The 14666-nt window shown below is 38.2% G+C and overlaps 1 long non-coding RNA gene across 1 annotated transcript; it reads right to left on the reverse strand.

The window, feature by feature from the left end:
* Positions 1–2233: 2233 nt before the first annotated feature.
* On the reverse strand, positions 2234–10766 carry LOC124247722 (uncharacterized). Its single transcript, XR_006890800.1, has 3 exons — positions 10575–10766; positions 6923–7031; positions 2234–2659 (listed from the first exon to the last, which is right to left on the reverse strand). It is a non-coding gene; the product is annotated as an uncharacterized LOC124247722 (long non-coding RNA).
* Positions 10767–14666: the final 3900 nt, after the last annotated feature.

The raw sequence follows: 14666 nt of genomic DNA on the forward strand, positions 1-14666 counted from the left end.
TGTCATTAAAGGGTTTGTGGAGATTAGTTTGGTCGAGTTAGCATAGCACCTCAAGTAAAAATTTCCTCAAATTGCATGTTACCAGTGAATATGAAGCCTACGACCAAAAGCAAGAGAAATGACTTTTCATGATCGGATATTTAAGTGATTTAATGAAAGCCATCCCTTTTATGGGATCAAATGCATTAATTTCTATTTTATGATCATTTTTTCTTAGTCCTGACATTTGACTTATTTCAGAATGTCTAATCCACATTTATGTCTCATAGAATTTTATTTTCTCCTTGAAAAAGAGGATGTGAATAGATACACAGGCTGGACTTCTTAGTACTGGTTGTTATTTTAAAGCAAAATCAGCCTAGCAGCTTGGTTTCTTTGGCCTAACTCCATTGAGGTATGTGAGTGTCTCTGGTTGTAAATATACTTGGGGCTGTTAAAGGAACAAAGAGAACAAAAGCATGCATGTCACTTATCTGAAAAGCTCTAAATGAACACATTTGACTTTCTCTCTAATTTTATGACAGAATGGTAGGTAAGGGCATCTGGAAGGAATCAAACCATCCGAACTAAATCCCAGCTAAGTTCTCATAATACTTAGTACTTTCCTTTGTAGCACTTAGCAAAACTGATTTGTATTTTTGTTCTCTATCTTTACCACCTAGACTGTACCCGCCACCCCTCACCCTCCCGCCGAATCTCTCCTCATTCAGAGTTGTATCCCCGGGGATGAGCACAGTGCCTATTCACATAGCAGGGGCTCAGTAAATGTTTGTGAGTGAACAACTAAATGCGTCTAGATTACAAGCCCCAAGGACAGGAATAGCCTCACAGTCATCTTCAAATTCTTAGTATTTGGCACGTAGTATGGTAGAGCATCTAAATCTAATATTTCTTGGATAAAGCATTGTCTAATTTATTTATTCTCTCTACAGGATACCATAGTGAAAAGGAACCAAATTTCATCCTCTCGTGAAAACATTCCAGTAGGAGGTGGGAGAACAGAAGCAATAGACATCTATGCACGAATAATTAAATAATTAAAAGATCAGACAATGATCAGTGTATGTAGACTTCTGTAGCATGTCAAGAAAACCTGCTTTGGGTAGTTGTCAACCAAGCGCAGAGTTGAAGGTGCTATCCTCTGAAAAGCACAGAAGAGTCTCCCAGGCAAGGAAACAGCTTGTGCAAAGGCCCTGTGCAGGAGTTGGGCAGGTTCAAAAGGTCAGTGAGGCCATATGGAACTGGTGAAGGAAGGCATGGCCCTCCATCCATGCCATTCTTTGCAATGGAGACTGAGGTAAAGCAGCTTGAAAAAAGTGACACAAGGAACACAGTAACAGAACAACCGTCTAACAACAAACCCAAAGGAATTCTGTCCTAACCACTCAAACCATGCTGTTCAAACCCTAGCACCTGGTTTGGCAGCATTATATGAAGAATTAATCATAAAAGCTTAGGGGAAGATTATGTTTATAATGCTAATTTAAATATCTGGATGTAAAATTGCTTAGACAGGATAAGTTCAACTAGGCAAGGGCCATTCAAAGGAATAAGGCAATATTCACGCTCATGTATTAAAGCATTGTTTAGCAAATATTTAGTGACTTCTTTCCAATGTCAGGCCTCATTCTTGGTCCTGGGGAGACAACAATGAACAAAACAGAAAAAACACCTGTCCTCATGGAGCTTGTGTATACTAGTGAGGGAGAGATAGCCAAAAGATAAAAATTACACAAGGACAAGATCATTTCAGCTGTGACAAGCACTATAAAGGAAAAGTGCCAGGATCAGCTTGGATGGTTGGATGCCTTCCCAGGTGCCCCTCACAAACAATCTGTCAGCCAATCAAAGCAACAAATGTCAGAAGAGGTTTCCTTTAAGTAGCAGAAGGATGGAATGGTTTTCTCCTTTGTGTTCTCTGCACTGTCTAATATTTTTGCAATGAGAATGTGCAAAACTTACTTGACTTATGAAATCCAATTTTAAAAATTTATTAAATAATACATAAAGATGTTCTCATTAACATTTCAGCTGTTAAAGTTAGGAGTTTCCTTTGTCAGAGAAAAGGAGACAGCCATAAAGTCATATTATAAGTGAGCTTTATTAAAAGTGATAGAAAGATTTGAGGCCGGATTTGGTGCCTCTGCTTCATAGCTGGACCAAGTTTTCTCAGAAACAGTAATCTCTCTTCCTAGAAGAGAAGAAAGCATACTTCATTATTTTGAACACAGATGCTTCCTTCCTTTAGTTTATGAAGAAAGTACTCCCAGCAGGGATACCATCGCTGCCCCACGTGATCAAAGACAGCCGTCTGCACTCCTATTGCAGGTAAGCGACAGGAAGTGTTTTTGACCAAGTGTTTTTGTCCACATGTTATGGGGATGTTAGTGGACCTCAGAACAAAACTCCTTACGTTTTAAAAAATTTTCTTGATCCAATGGTTAAACTCAGAGTTGAGACACTGTTGATTGCCACAGAGCCATCTGTGGAAACGACTCACCAATACGGACTACAATTGCTTCCACAGGACGGAGGGCACGCTATTGCTCCACGTATCGGGGAAAGAGGAACGTCAACGTTAGAGTCCTCAGTTGACAGCTTTGGCACAACAGTGTGTTGCACGACTTTCAAATCCGCCTCCCCTGACCAGTGTGTGACACTGACGAGAAATGACACAGATGAGGGAGTGGGGACTAGCTCACCTTTTCCTTGAAGCAGACAATTTGCTGTCTGTAATAAAAAAGCATGTAATAAAAGGTCTGCACGGCGACTATCCAGAACATTAAGAAAACAGAAAGAAATGCTTTACTTGACTTTATCAAAACCAAAACAAAGTGTCATTTTCTTTGTCTTTGCTCTGTTAATGCACATACACATTTCTAGATAAAAATTAATATAACCACTAGAAAAACAAGGAGATAGTTGTGGAGGTGGGTGTCAATAAAGTACCAAAACAGGCAAAGGTGATATATTGGACCCATGTCTCACTAAACTCTAAATTATTTTTCCTTACTCTTCTATCTCCCTTTACTTCCTCCCTCCTGTTTTAGGACCTCAATTTTAAAAAATATTTTGTTGTTGTAATACTGAATAGCATTCAACAATTTTCAAGGACAAGCAGGCATCTCTCGCTCTTTTCCCAGGCTTTCTTCCCTTTTCCTTGAAAGATTTTTTTAAAAGGCAACAAGGAGAGCCTGTTTGCTGCTGCCTGGTGGCCCATCATGCGATGCTGATGTAACAGGCTGGGGGCGCACTGACTGGCTGCCTGCGAACTGGTCATGCTCTCTTCACACATGGAGCACAATCAGCTTCCAACTACATCGCATCTGAGCACAAGCTGTCTCCACAAAGGAAACCAAGGAGGCAGCGTTCAAAGGCCCATAAAGCATCCCTAAAACATAAAAGAAAAGGAGACTCTGGGGCTGCTGAAGGGAGAGGCTTCTGACATTAATGCCCACTCTGTTTGGCTATTGTGCAGACTGTAGAGGGAGAATGACTGACGGAGTACCATCCGAAATTCACACTTGGAAAAAGCTGCATGTTCGACATCAGGAGTGAGAGGAAAGTGCCAAGATAGAGAAGAAACAAATAAATAAGAAAGGGGAGAAAAAGAATGAGAAGGGAAATGCGGTGCCCTGTGGTAACACAGAACTGAGGCTGTTACATCTTGGGATTCCGCTGAACTCAGTTAATTATTCACCAGCAGAAATTTTGTGAATTGCATGTACTTTGCATGTCATTTATTTTCTAACGTAAGCATGAGGAAGAGAGTCATTTCTTGAAAGTGCAAATGCTTTTTGTTGGAAACACTTTAAAACGATAACACTGACCACAGATCATCAAATGATATCTAAAATATAGTTTAAGGATAATAAGTCTGTTCTTCCTGGGCAGAGATTGTATAGTTACTCTATAAATTATTTATAATCACATCATTGGTGATCTCAGAAATGGATTGTACTGGAAGAAACGGACCAGCTCTCACTTAATCTGGTCGTGAGAGCTGAACCACTTTTGCTTACAGGATAGTGCATCTACTTATCTACCCATATTATCTGCACATTTGTCTGCCTGTCCCCACCTGTGCGTACTTTCATGCATCCAACCCTCCCTGGCAGCTCACATCTTGCTTGGCTGTATTTGCCTCTTTGTCATCACCTTCCTCTTCTGAAAAGACTTCAGCAACACCTAGTCACCTCCTTTGATGACAGACTCTTTCAAAGAGATCTGTATATGGAAACCTGATTACTTCTAGGTTGATAACACGCAAACATCAATTTCCTTCTAATTGAGCTAAGCAGAATAATCAAAACATTTAATCTACAAAAAAACATTGAATGTGGACAAAATTGAACGTGAGATATATAAGATTTTAGAATTAGACATGGAATGAAAAAGAAAACTAAGAGATTAGTTCACATGTATGCATAATTTGCCACATTTGTTTAATAATACTAACTTCCACTTATGTAGTGCTTACTTTTTGCCAAACGTTATTCTAAGTATTTAGTAAGTATGAATTCCTTTAATACATACAATTTTGTGATATAAATTTTATTATTAATCATATTTTATAGATAAGGGCACTGAGGCCCAGAAACTTGAGAAGGACATACAGCCAATCAGTAGTAGAGATGAGATTTGAACCCCAGCAGTCCAGATCCAGAAGCTTAGCTTTAACCTCTCTGCTACACAGCCTTCATGTCAAAACTTGTTTAAGATCTTTTTATCAGCTCTTTTCAAAGAGTTTTGAGACGTAATTTTTTAAATGAAAAATAAACGTCAGTTTATTAACGTGCAAAAATAAACATGAGCGTTAGGCAGATCAAATTGTTGTATCAGCTTAGCGAGCATGCAATTCTAGCTACCTGGGAAGTCAAAACATCAGAAGGTTGCTTGATAAGGAGGGGATTAGAGTAAAAGGAGTTCGCTCCACGTCTTAGTCCGTTTGGGCTGTTATAACAAAAATACCACGGACTGGGTGGCTTAGACGGCAGACATTTATTTCTCACAGTTCTGAAGGCTGGATCCAAGATCAAGGTGCTGGCAGATCCAGCATCTGGTGCGAGCACTCTTCCTGGTTTTCAGATGGGCTTCTTCTCGTTGTATCCTCACATAGTAGAGAACAGAGGGAGCAAACTCTCCTGTCTCTTCTTATAAGGGCATTAATCCCATCCATGAGGGCTCCACCTTCATGACCTAATTACCTCCCAAAGGCCCCACCTCCTAATACTATCACATTAGGGGGTTAGGATGTCAACACCTCAGTTTTGAGGGGACACAAACATTCAGTCTATAACACTGTGTGATTCAAACGTAGAACAGCGTCAGCTCCCAACATCCTGAAGCATCCATCACCACCAAAGGTGGAACCAAGCCTGGTGCTGATCTGAGTCAAGAGCCTTTCTATGAGCTGGCCTTGAAGAATCAAAATTATCCTCCAATTTGGGATAGGGATATTTCATACACTAGCCTTTTTCAAGATAAGCAAACTTCTATGCATCACGTTTTCATTTGGAGGCCATGACACAACTAACGAAGGCAGGATATATGTTCAGGTCTAGAGGGTTAATGAAGAGGATCTCATGGGCAAACAAATTAAGAACATACCAGAGTACAACTTCAAGCAAGATGGACTAGAATTTTAACTGCTATGAAAGTATAATAATAATTTCAAAATTGATTATGTTTTAATTGACTAAGTTAAATTATTTTAAAAGCCTGTGGTTATTGTTGAAACCCACCCCCTCATAAAAACACAACAATCATAATGATGTTACTCCTGAGAAGCAGAAATTGAATCTAGACAATGATCAACTCTCTTCCAGAGATTTCTGCCTACAACACTGCAGTTGGACTGAATATGTAACAAGTGAGTTAAGACATCTGTTCATTTGAGGCCTGGAGGGTAGGGGAAAAGGGTGGCTCAGGACTCTAAATCTAAAACCCTTCTTTCACATAATCTAATATAGTCACCAGGTGCAGCCAGTTTTCCAGTTTCTGTATGAAATTAAGATGAAGAGACACTTTGCAAAACACACTCTAGTTCAATCCAGCAGTGGAACTGCCTCTTAATTTGTTTGTTCAAAGTTACTACTCGATATCAAAAGTGATTCATTCAAAGAAATGCATAAGACAACACCGCTCACATGGTTGAAAGTCTTTAAAAAAGATAATAATCATTGTTTTGTAAAATGTGTACTCTCTGCTTTCCTAATAAGAGTATAAATTGGAATATATGACCTCATAGGGAGAAAATTGGTATCAACAGCCTTAAAATTTCTCACGTTATTTGACCCAGTAATTCCTTTTCTGGAAATTAATGCTAGGAACAAAATTTAAAAATCTGCTTGCAGATTGATGTATAATAATATCCCTCACAGCATTATTGTAAAGGGAAAGCACTGGAAATACCTTAGAGTTCTAATATTAAGTGAATGGTTACATTATTGGTTATAGTATTCATTTTAACCATTGGGTCACTGATTCGCTATGCTTTAGAGGACACTCACTACCAAACTCCCTCAAGAGATTGTGCCAGTTATACTCCCTCAGCTCCATGTTGACTGGGCTGGACTCAGCTTTGTGATCTGGCTTCCTCCCCAAGGCTGTGTCTCAAGCTGCTCTCTAGTCACTTCCCTCTCCAGTTTCCCACAGTGACTCAGATTTGCATTTCTCTCCTCAAAATGTCGTGCTGCAAAACCTGGTTCCAATTCTAACCTCTCAGCTGCCCTCCCCTCTTCCATACTCTTCAGGAAGGAGCAAGGTAGGACATTTCTCAGTCCTGAATCTGAAAGTTGTTGGTACCTCGGGACCCAATAGCTTGTCATTAGGAATCCATGCAGTATTTGCCTATTCCAGAGGCAGACACAACAGGGGGGGCGCTTTCCGGGAAACTGGTCTGCCTGGGGAAAACCCTCACCAAAGAGCTGAGGAATGAGGCGGAGTCCAGAGGGATTCAAAGCAACTGCTAGGAGTTCTGTTTCGTCAGAGTCTGAGTTCACAGGCAGGAACTGTCCAGCTTTAGGGGTCTGCAGAAGATAGAGGCAGAAAGATTAGGGAGAAGTGGTCACGAGTTAGTAGCATCGTGCTTGTATCTGGAGAACGACCTCTCAGACAAGGAGGTCTGCTTCCTTGGGCTGGCTTTGTTGGCTGGTCAGAAAGCTCCAGCACCTGCACCTGCATCCATAGCCAGCATCCCACCTTAGGGAATGGATTCCATCAGACTCCAACTTGTTTCTCCTTCCTTAAAAACTTCTGGAAACAAACTCGACCTTAGCAATCTTCAAATATTTTTACTTACATACTTTCCAAAAGAATTTTTTAAAACTGTGTACCCTCGCATGCATTTTTAAGTTGACATGAAAAACTTCTCATCCTAAGTTCAAATAATTGCAAGGAATATAAATTCTGGAGGATTCCAAATTTGACATTTTAAAATAAATCTGTTGAAAACTATTTGAAAAGGATTCAAAGTGTTATGGCTCCACAGTGCACCGACTAGGCTAGGCTGAACTATTTCTCCCAGAATTCTCTTTCTTGTATGTTTCTGGTAAGGGTGCCCCACAGGAAAGAGGCTTGTGGGAGATTTGGAAGATGGAAGTGAAGCAGCAGCTATTTGTAGCGCACAGGCGTCATCGCTTCCCTGCAGGCACACCTTGTTGGTGTGAATTAACAGCCCTATTTGAAACAGTTCAACCAGCCCCGTCAGCCTCTCTAGGTCCTGGGGCAAGTGTGTGTTTAGCCCTGTGATGAAGGGTGCCAGCTTCTCCTACAGGACACTCTCATCATTAAAATTGGAGGCAGTGAGAACTGACATAGATTCCAGTCCATCCTTGCTTGAGCTCTTGCTAAAGGGATCCTGCTTGTTCTTGCTCTTCCCAACTTGACATTCATTCCCATTTTCAACTGTCTGCCTCACTGACTTCAAGCTCCAGCGCCAGATGCAAAGGCAGCCACTATAGGGAGCCTGTTGTCAGCTCCGCAAATTACAGTAGATCAAATCTTGAAGCAAATCTCTTATTTTACAAAGATAGATAAATTGAGATATATATATATATATGTATGTATATAGGTAGATAGATTCCTCCAATTGTTCTGATTGAACCCTAATACACAAAACATCATAGTGATTTGATACGCATCACTATACATTTAAAAAATACATGGTCCGCCTCTTCTTGAACAATGCTACTTCATTCATTTTATTCTTGAATTCACATTTCCTTTCCATTTTAACTCAAATGTAATACTTTTACATCTCACTCAAATATTGATCATTCGATCATACTCCTCTTCAACTAAAATAGTCACATAAATTAATTTTTTTTAATTTCCTGTGGCCATAATGCTGGCCATATTAAAACACATCTTAGGGATTTTATTCTTATTCCATTACTAAGACTAAGCAATTGATCCACATTACAAAACTACATTGTTAATTACTAAATATTTATTTTGGTTAGCAATTGCTGCTGGCACCCCAAAACTCAGTAGACTAAGTCGACAATTCCTTTTTCTAGCTCCTGTGTCTGTGGGTTAGCTGGGAGTTTACTTTGTTCTCCATTGATAGTGGCTGGGGCAGGTTATCAGGGATAATTCTGCTCCACAGGCCTCTCATCCCGACTGTGAACAAGCTGCTTAGCCTGGCCATTGCTTTCCCACGGCTACAGTAGGAACCTAAGAGAACAAGCAGAAACACGTAAGGTCTGTTGAGTCCTATACTCAGAACCACTATGTCTATCACCGATTCTATTGGCCAAACCAAGTCACAAGATCAAACCAGAGACAAGGGTCAGGGGATATACTACTTTTGTGAAAAGAACTGCAAAGTTTCAAGGCAAAAAGAGGAAAGAATAAAGAATTGAGGCCAATAATTTAGTTTTCCATGGCATCTGTTAAGAATATAGATGGTGCTGGGTTTTTTTCTTTCAAATTAACTTGTATATTGTACATATGTTTATTGCTGGAATACGACAAATGTTAACATTTATTTTATACCCTTTTCTGTGGATGTAAGTACTGAGAAACATTATTTACATAAATAGCAAGAGGAGGGAAGTAATTTTGGTATAGAAATGTCATCCATTCTTTGAATTCCTTCCAAATTAATTATGAAAATCCCGCAATGTACTGTCATCAAAAATTATTTTTAATAATCTATCAGTATACTGAAAGCAAAGAATTAGAAACCATTTGACTTGCAAAAGGATTTGTTATCCAGTCATTAGAGGTATTCATTTTTCCAACATTGTAATATTTCTAAGTCTCCCTTTATTTTATATTTGGGAGTTTTTACATGGTAGAGCCATGAACCATTGAAAGATCCTGGATGGGTGAGAAGAAGGCCTTTCTTTATAAAGTGGGAGAAAGGCGGTTATGAATGGGGCAGTGGAAAAGAACTGGCTTGGTGCTTTTATCATAGGTGTTTCCTTAGGCAGATAAATTTTAGAAAGACTGCCTCTGGAAAATCTTGTCAGCACTGTTTGGGCATGTAATTATACTGTCTTCAAGCTTTAAAGTTATGATCACATATTTCTAGAGATAGAATAAACATCAGGAACTTCATCAAGTCCTTCCATCTTTATTCAGACAAACAAAAGTAATGCTAGACATGCAAAAAGAAATCAAACTATTTCTTGGGCAATGCTCCAATTTCGTATTACAAATCACAAAAGAATTCTTTTTGTGATTTCCTCCATGCCATAGCGCTTCTTCATTTGCAAGCAAATCCAGATTTTCAAACCTCTCCTCCGAATGAAATAGTGCAAACCACTATTTAATTATAAATTCAAGATGCTTCAAAGAGAAATACAATCAAAGGGAAACGCGCTTGTAGTAACTTTGATAGTCAGAGAAACACAGTAGGGCTAATTAAGTCAGCCTTAAAACTCTGCATCGGAAAGCAGGAGTGACAAAAATCCCGTGTTGCTAAACAGCACATTTCTTTCAGTGAAAATGACTTCATAGCAGCAAGACACACCATGAAATTATGAAAATCCCAGGCCACTGATATGAAAGCACTGTTTGCAGTACTGCTGAGTAAATTCCTTCGTTATAACCTGTCAGTTTTAATCAGTAAAAACTTTAAAATTTTTGAAAATATAAATCAGTGTATTTGATTTTGTATGAGACGTTAGGTAATCACAACCACATTCACAAAAGAAAGCTTTATGTTTTCTTTTCATTTTTGTTTAAGCTTCTCCTCTAAGCTTCAAAGGAAAGCATGAGAGAAGCAATCCTCTTTCCCCAGGAAAATGTCCTTAAAGTCGTTCAGCTTCTGGCTGCTCAATGCTGAATTAATATATGAAAGAAAGAAATATTTTCTTCAGGACCATTTATATAGAGGGATGAGAATGCCTTAAAGAGATGTCAAAAACAGAAGCCATACTAAGAAATGGTTATCCATTTTAAAGGCTCAGACAGAAACTGAAAATGGCTGTGGGAAAGAAGGAAAAATGATTCATATGGATTGTGAACTTGGCCTTTTGGGAGAACAGATATATTCTCCCTTGTGCTTACAGCATCTAATCCCCATCGCCTCCACAAGAAAGCCTGTAATGAAAGCTGATTACCTCACAACATGCCGCTGGAAAGAATGATCCGTCTACTTTTCATTGTTTGCTGAGTTGCAAGGGGTTACCATGGTTCCGGCAGCCTCCTTACAGGCAATGCCAAACATGCAGAGTCTGAATGACGATTACATAAAGGCATCGGGATGGTGCTGCATGAAATCCAAGGGGTCCTTGTTTTATACCAACAAAACAGTTTGCCTAAATGGGGAGTAGAGCAAGAGAAGGAAAAAAGTTCAAGGAACCATAATTAAGTTCCAGTCTATGTAAAATTTCATAAGCTACCTAAAACAATTAAGAAATAGTTTATGTTACTAAAGCAAAAAAAAAAAAAAAAAAACGGACCTTTTAGAGGGTAAGAATAATGTAAATAAAACAAACCTCACAATTTTGTCCCTAATCTTTATCACTTGGTTAAAATATTCCATTAATTCCCAAGCCACAGACTGCAAGAAATACAACCATTGTTGTTTCAAAAACTTTCACTTTTGTTTTGTTTCCATTTTTGGCTTGGAAGTTTTTCTTGAATTAACTTCTTCCCATTTTATTTTATTTTATGCATATATGTTTATATACATGCATATATGTAAATGTATATATATACATGTGTGTGCTATTTTTTCTTTTGAACTATTTGACAGTCAGTCGCAGCATCATCCCTCTACCCCTAAATACTTCAGCATGTATTCTAAGACCAAGGACATTTTCTTACATAACCACACACAATTATCAAATTCAGGAGGCTTTTCATTAATGCAATATTATACAATCTACAGGTTATTTTCAATATTCACCAATTATCCCAATAATGTCCTTTATAGAGATTTTTGTCCCAATCCAGGACTTTGCATTGCATTTACTTGTCAGGTTTTTAGTCTCCTTTGATCTGAAATAATTCCTGAGCATTTCCTTTCCTTTCCTTTCATAACATTAAGCTTTTTGAAGATGACTGGCCAGTTTGTTGCTTCCCTCAGTGTGGATTTGTCTGATGTTTCCTCAAGTGTATGTGCGTTTTACACATTTTAGGCAGAAGCAGTGTTATCATTAGCACCTCACGAGAAGCTCAGCTGTTTGTTAGTGACATTAACTATGAATACTTGGCTAAGGCAGTGTCTGCCAGGTTTCTCTACTCTAGAGTTACCATTTCAATTTTTGTAATTAATTTGTAATCTGTAGGGAGATACTTTGAGAGAATACAATATGCTGTTCCTCGTCAACTTTCACCCAATAGCTTTAGTATCCATTGACGATACTTGGTTGAAATAATTACGTGATGGTTGAGAAATCACTTCAATATCTTTTGAAAAAAATTACATTAGTAGATACCCAAAAGAAGAGATTTGGATTTTATCATTTCTCATTTTTTATGTCTTTAGATGTATGCAAAGATACCTGTGCAATTTGATCAATTTAATTGATTTCATAAGACTTATGTAAGTATTTCTTTCTCACTCACATTATGTTTGAGTGAAAAGCCTTTCCTCTCATGAGGGAACCTTAATGTGTGTGTGTAAGTGCACGTATATGCAGCAGTTCTTAATATTTATTGCTTCCTAAGAAAAGTTTTGTGGCATAATATATACTATATACTGGTGTGTTTTTTCCAACACAATCCTTGTTTTCTTTCATGCAGTTGTAGAATTTTTCCCCTTTTGAACAAAAGGATTGGTAGATGGATGTCCAACAGATGGATCCTCTTTTAATATCAGATGGTCTAAGGGCCCAGAGCACGTGCAGAAACTTGAAACCCATTCCATAAACTGGAGTAATCAGGTATATAGAAATTAATTTTGTACCTTGTGTAAAATGGATGCTCAATAGGCCATGTTAAATAGATAATTGAATGAGCTCCATTGAATATATAATGATTTGTTAAACATAAAAGATAAAAAAAGCTTTCTAGCAACATTGAAAGTAATGATGCATTTAATATGTAAAAATCAATACAGAAAAAAATTCTCTTATATTTGAAAAATGACGTTTTAGCTACCCTGAAGTAATAGAAAAAAGATAAACTCTTGCTTGATTCTTAAATTATGTTTTGCCCAGGAGAAAAAGGAAACCAAAATATGAGACAGAGGTTTTAATTTAATATAAGCAGGGCAAAACAACATCATGTAGCCTTAGTGTTGGCTGTGTTTTCAACTCATCAGTAACAATCGGTGAGTGTTTCCTCATGAGGAGGCACGTAGCATCAGAAAAGTGTTGATTCTGAGCTCTCAGAAGGAGCATATTCTAAAAGGACAAAGAGGCTTACTGAATAAACACAACATTTTGAAACACAGGCAATCTTGGAAAAAATCTATTGTTGAGCTCAATTGTGAAACGCATAACTAATATTCTTTTAGTAGAAGAGTTTATTATCTGTTGTCCTATGAACCTAATGAATTATCCATCAATGTGGAAAGTGCTGGAAACTGCAGACTTGACTAGTGTAATGGAAACAGTACTGAACTTGAAGTCAGAAGGCTTGAGTTTGAGTTTCAGCTTCTTTATTTAATTATGTATATCCCTTGAGCAGGTTACTTAATCTTTCAGAGTCCACTTTGCCCATAAATAATGTGATAGATAAGCTAAAAGTCCTTTGAAGTATTAAAGAACTAAAGGAATTATTATTTTGAAAGTCCATGTAGGAAATACATGCAAATGCTATATAGTTTTATTTAACAATTTTAACTTTCTTAATGGGTAATTTATGGATATTAGAATAAATTGAACTGATAACTAAAAATTGAAGTTCACTAAACATGTCTAAAGTGTTTTAGGTTGGACTTCAGTGTCAAACGACTTCTGTCTGGCAGTTCGTCATACTCCCACTCCATGAATTCACAGAATAAGATAAAAAAAGCACAGCAATAATTTAAGCTCCATAAAGATAGGAACGTTGTTTCCTGCTGGCTTGAAAGAAGAGAAACCTTTGTCCTTACCCCACTGTGTGCCACCGGCCCCGAAGCGCAAAGCACTTACCAACCAGAAATCAAGGAATAAACCTCTCTCCAGCCAGAGTGCAGAAACCTGAGCATCGATTCCCTCCATTCTCAGTCAGTCTATCCCTCTCTATAAAAAACGAGACTAAAACCCCCAGAAAATAAGTAGGCAAGAAACAGGGAGGTGAAATGTTTGTAGAACTCTGAGAGATGTAGTTCTCATAAATAAAATTATATGTATGGATAGAAGCAAGATGAACCCAAATACTACTCCATGTGGAAAGTTATGAGTTTTCCCATAATCTGATGTTTTAGCATCTCAGACAACCAAACAGTAGAGACGAAAGAAGGTGTCAGCTGAATTCAGGCAAAGCCTCATTCACTATATGTCTAGCACATTCTTAAATTAGTCTAGAAGGTAAGCAGCAATATGCCATCTAATTTTAGATCTAAGAACATACTGACTAAAACTCAGTGTTGCACTGTCTGTGATTTTCTTTAAAATATCCTGTGGGGGACTGGAATTGGCCACCCCAAGGTATGTCTCTTTGGCATGAGGATTATTTGGGGCTGGTTACTTTAAAAAAAAAAAAACTACAGACAGGAAAGCAACTCTGAAAAGCAGAGTTTACTTACCCTTTATTAAAAAACATTTACATTGTAAAGGAAATCTCCATCTGTAAAGGTGTCTCCCTCTCTGTACCAGGAAGGAGGGGGATGACCTTATCTCTAGAAACTCTTAATCAGTGCCAAAGGCAAGGACTTAAATCTGCATCTTGCTTATTGTACTTGTCTGGTAACCTCCTGTAACTGACTCCCCCCACCCCCAACATCCTACTTTGTCTTTAGCTGAAGATGATATTTAAGTTGGTGGCTTTGCCATTTTGGCTAGTTGCTCAGGCTGCCTGAGCCTCTCCCATGTATACATCTTATAAAGCTTTGTTTAATTTTCTCCTTTTATTCTGTCTCATGTGAATTTAATTTGTTCTCCAGCCAGAAGAACCCACAGCGGGTAGAGGAAATGTCTTCCTCCCCTACAATCCCATCAGAGATACTTTATTATATATATGCAAGTTAGTTTAAGTTTCAGCAGCAAGAGCAGTCCATTGCTGTAATCAAAAGTTCACCTGCCAAAGTGGTCAACTAACTTTCTGTCAAGAATGCAAGG

The sequence above is a fragment of the Equus quagga genome, chromosome 11, assembly GCF_021613505.1.
Source record: "Equus quagga isolate Etosha38 chromosome 11, UCLA_HA_Equagga_1.0, whole genome shotgun sequence".
In the NCBI taxonomy this organism is placed as follows: domain Eukaryota; kingdom Metazoa; phylum Chordata; class Mammalia; order Perissodactyla; family Equidae; genus Equus; species Equus quagga.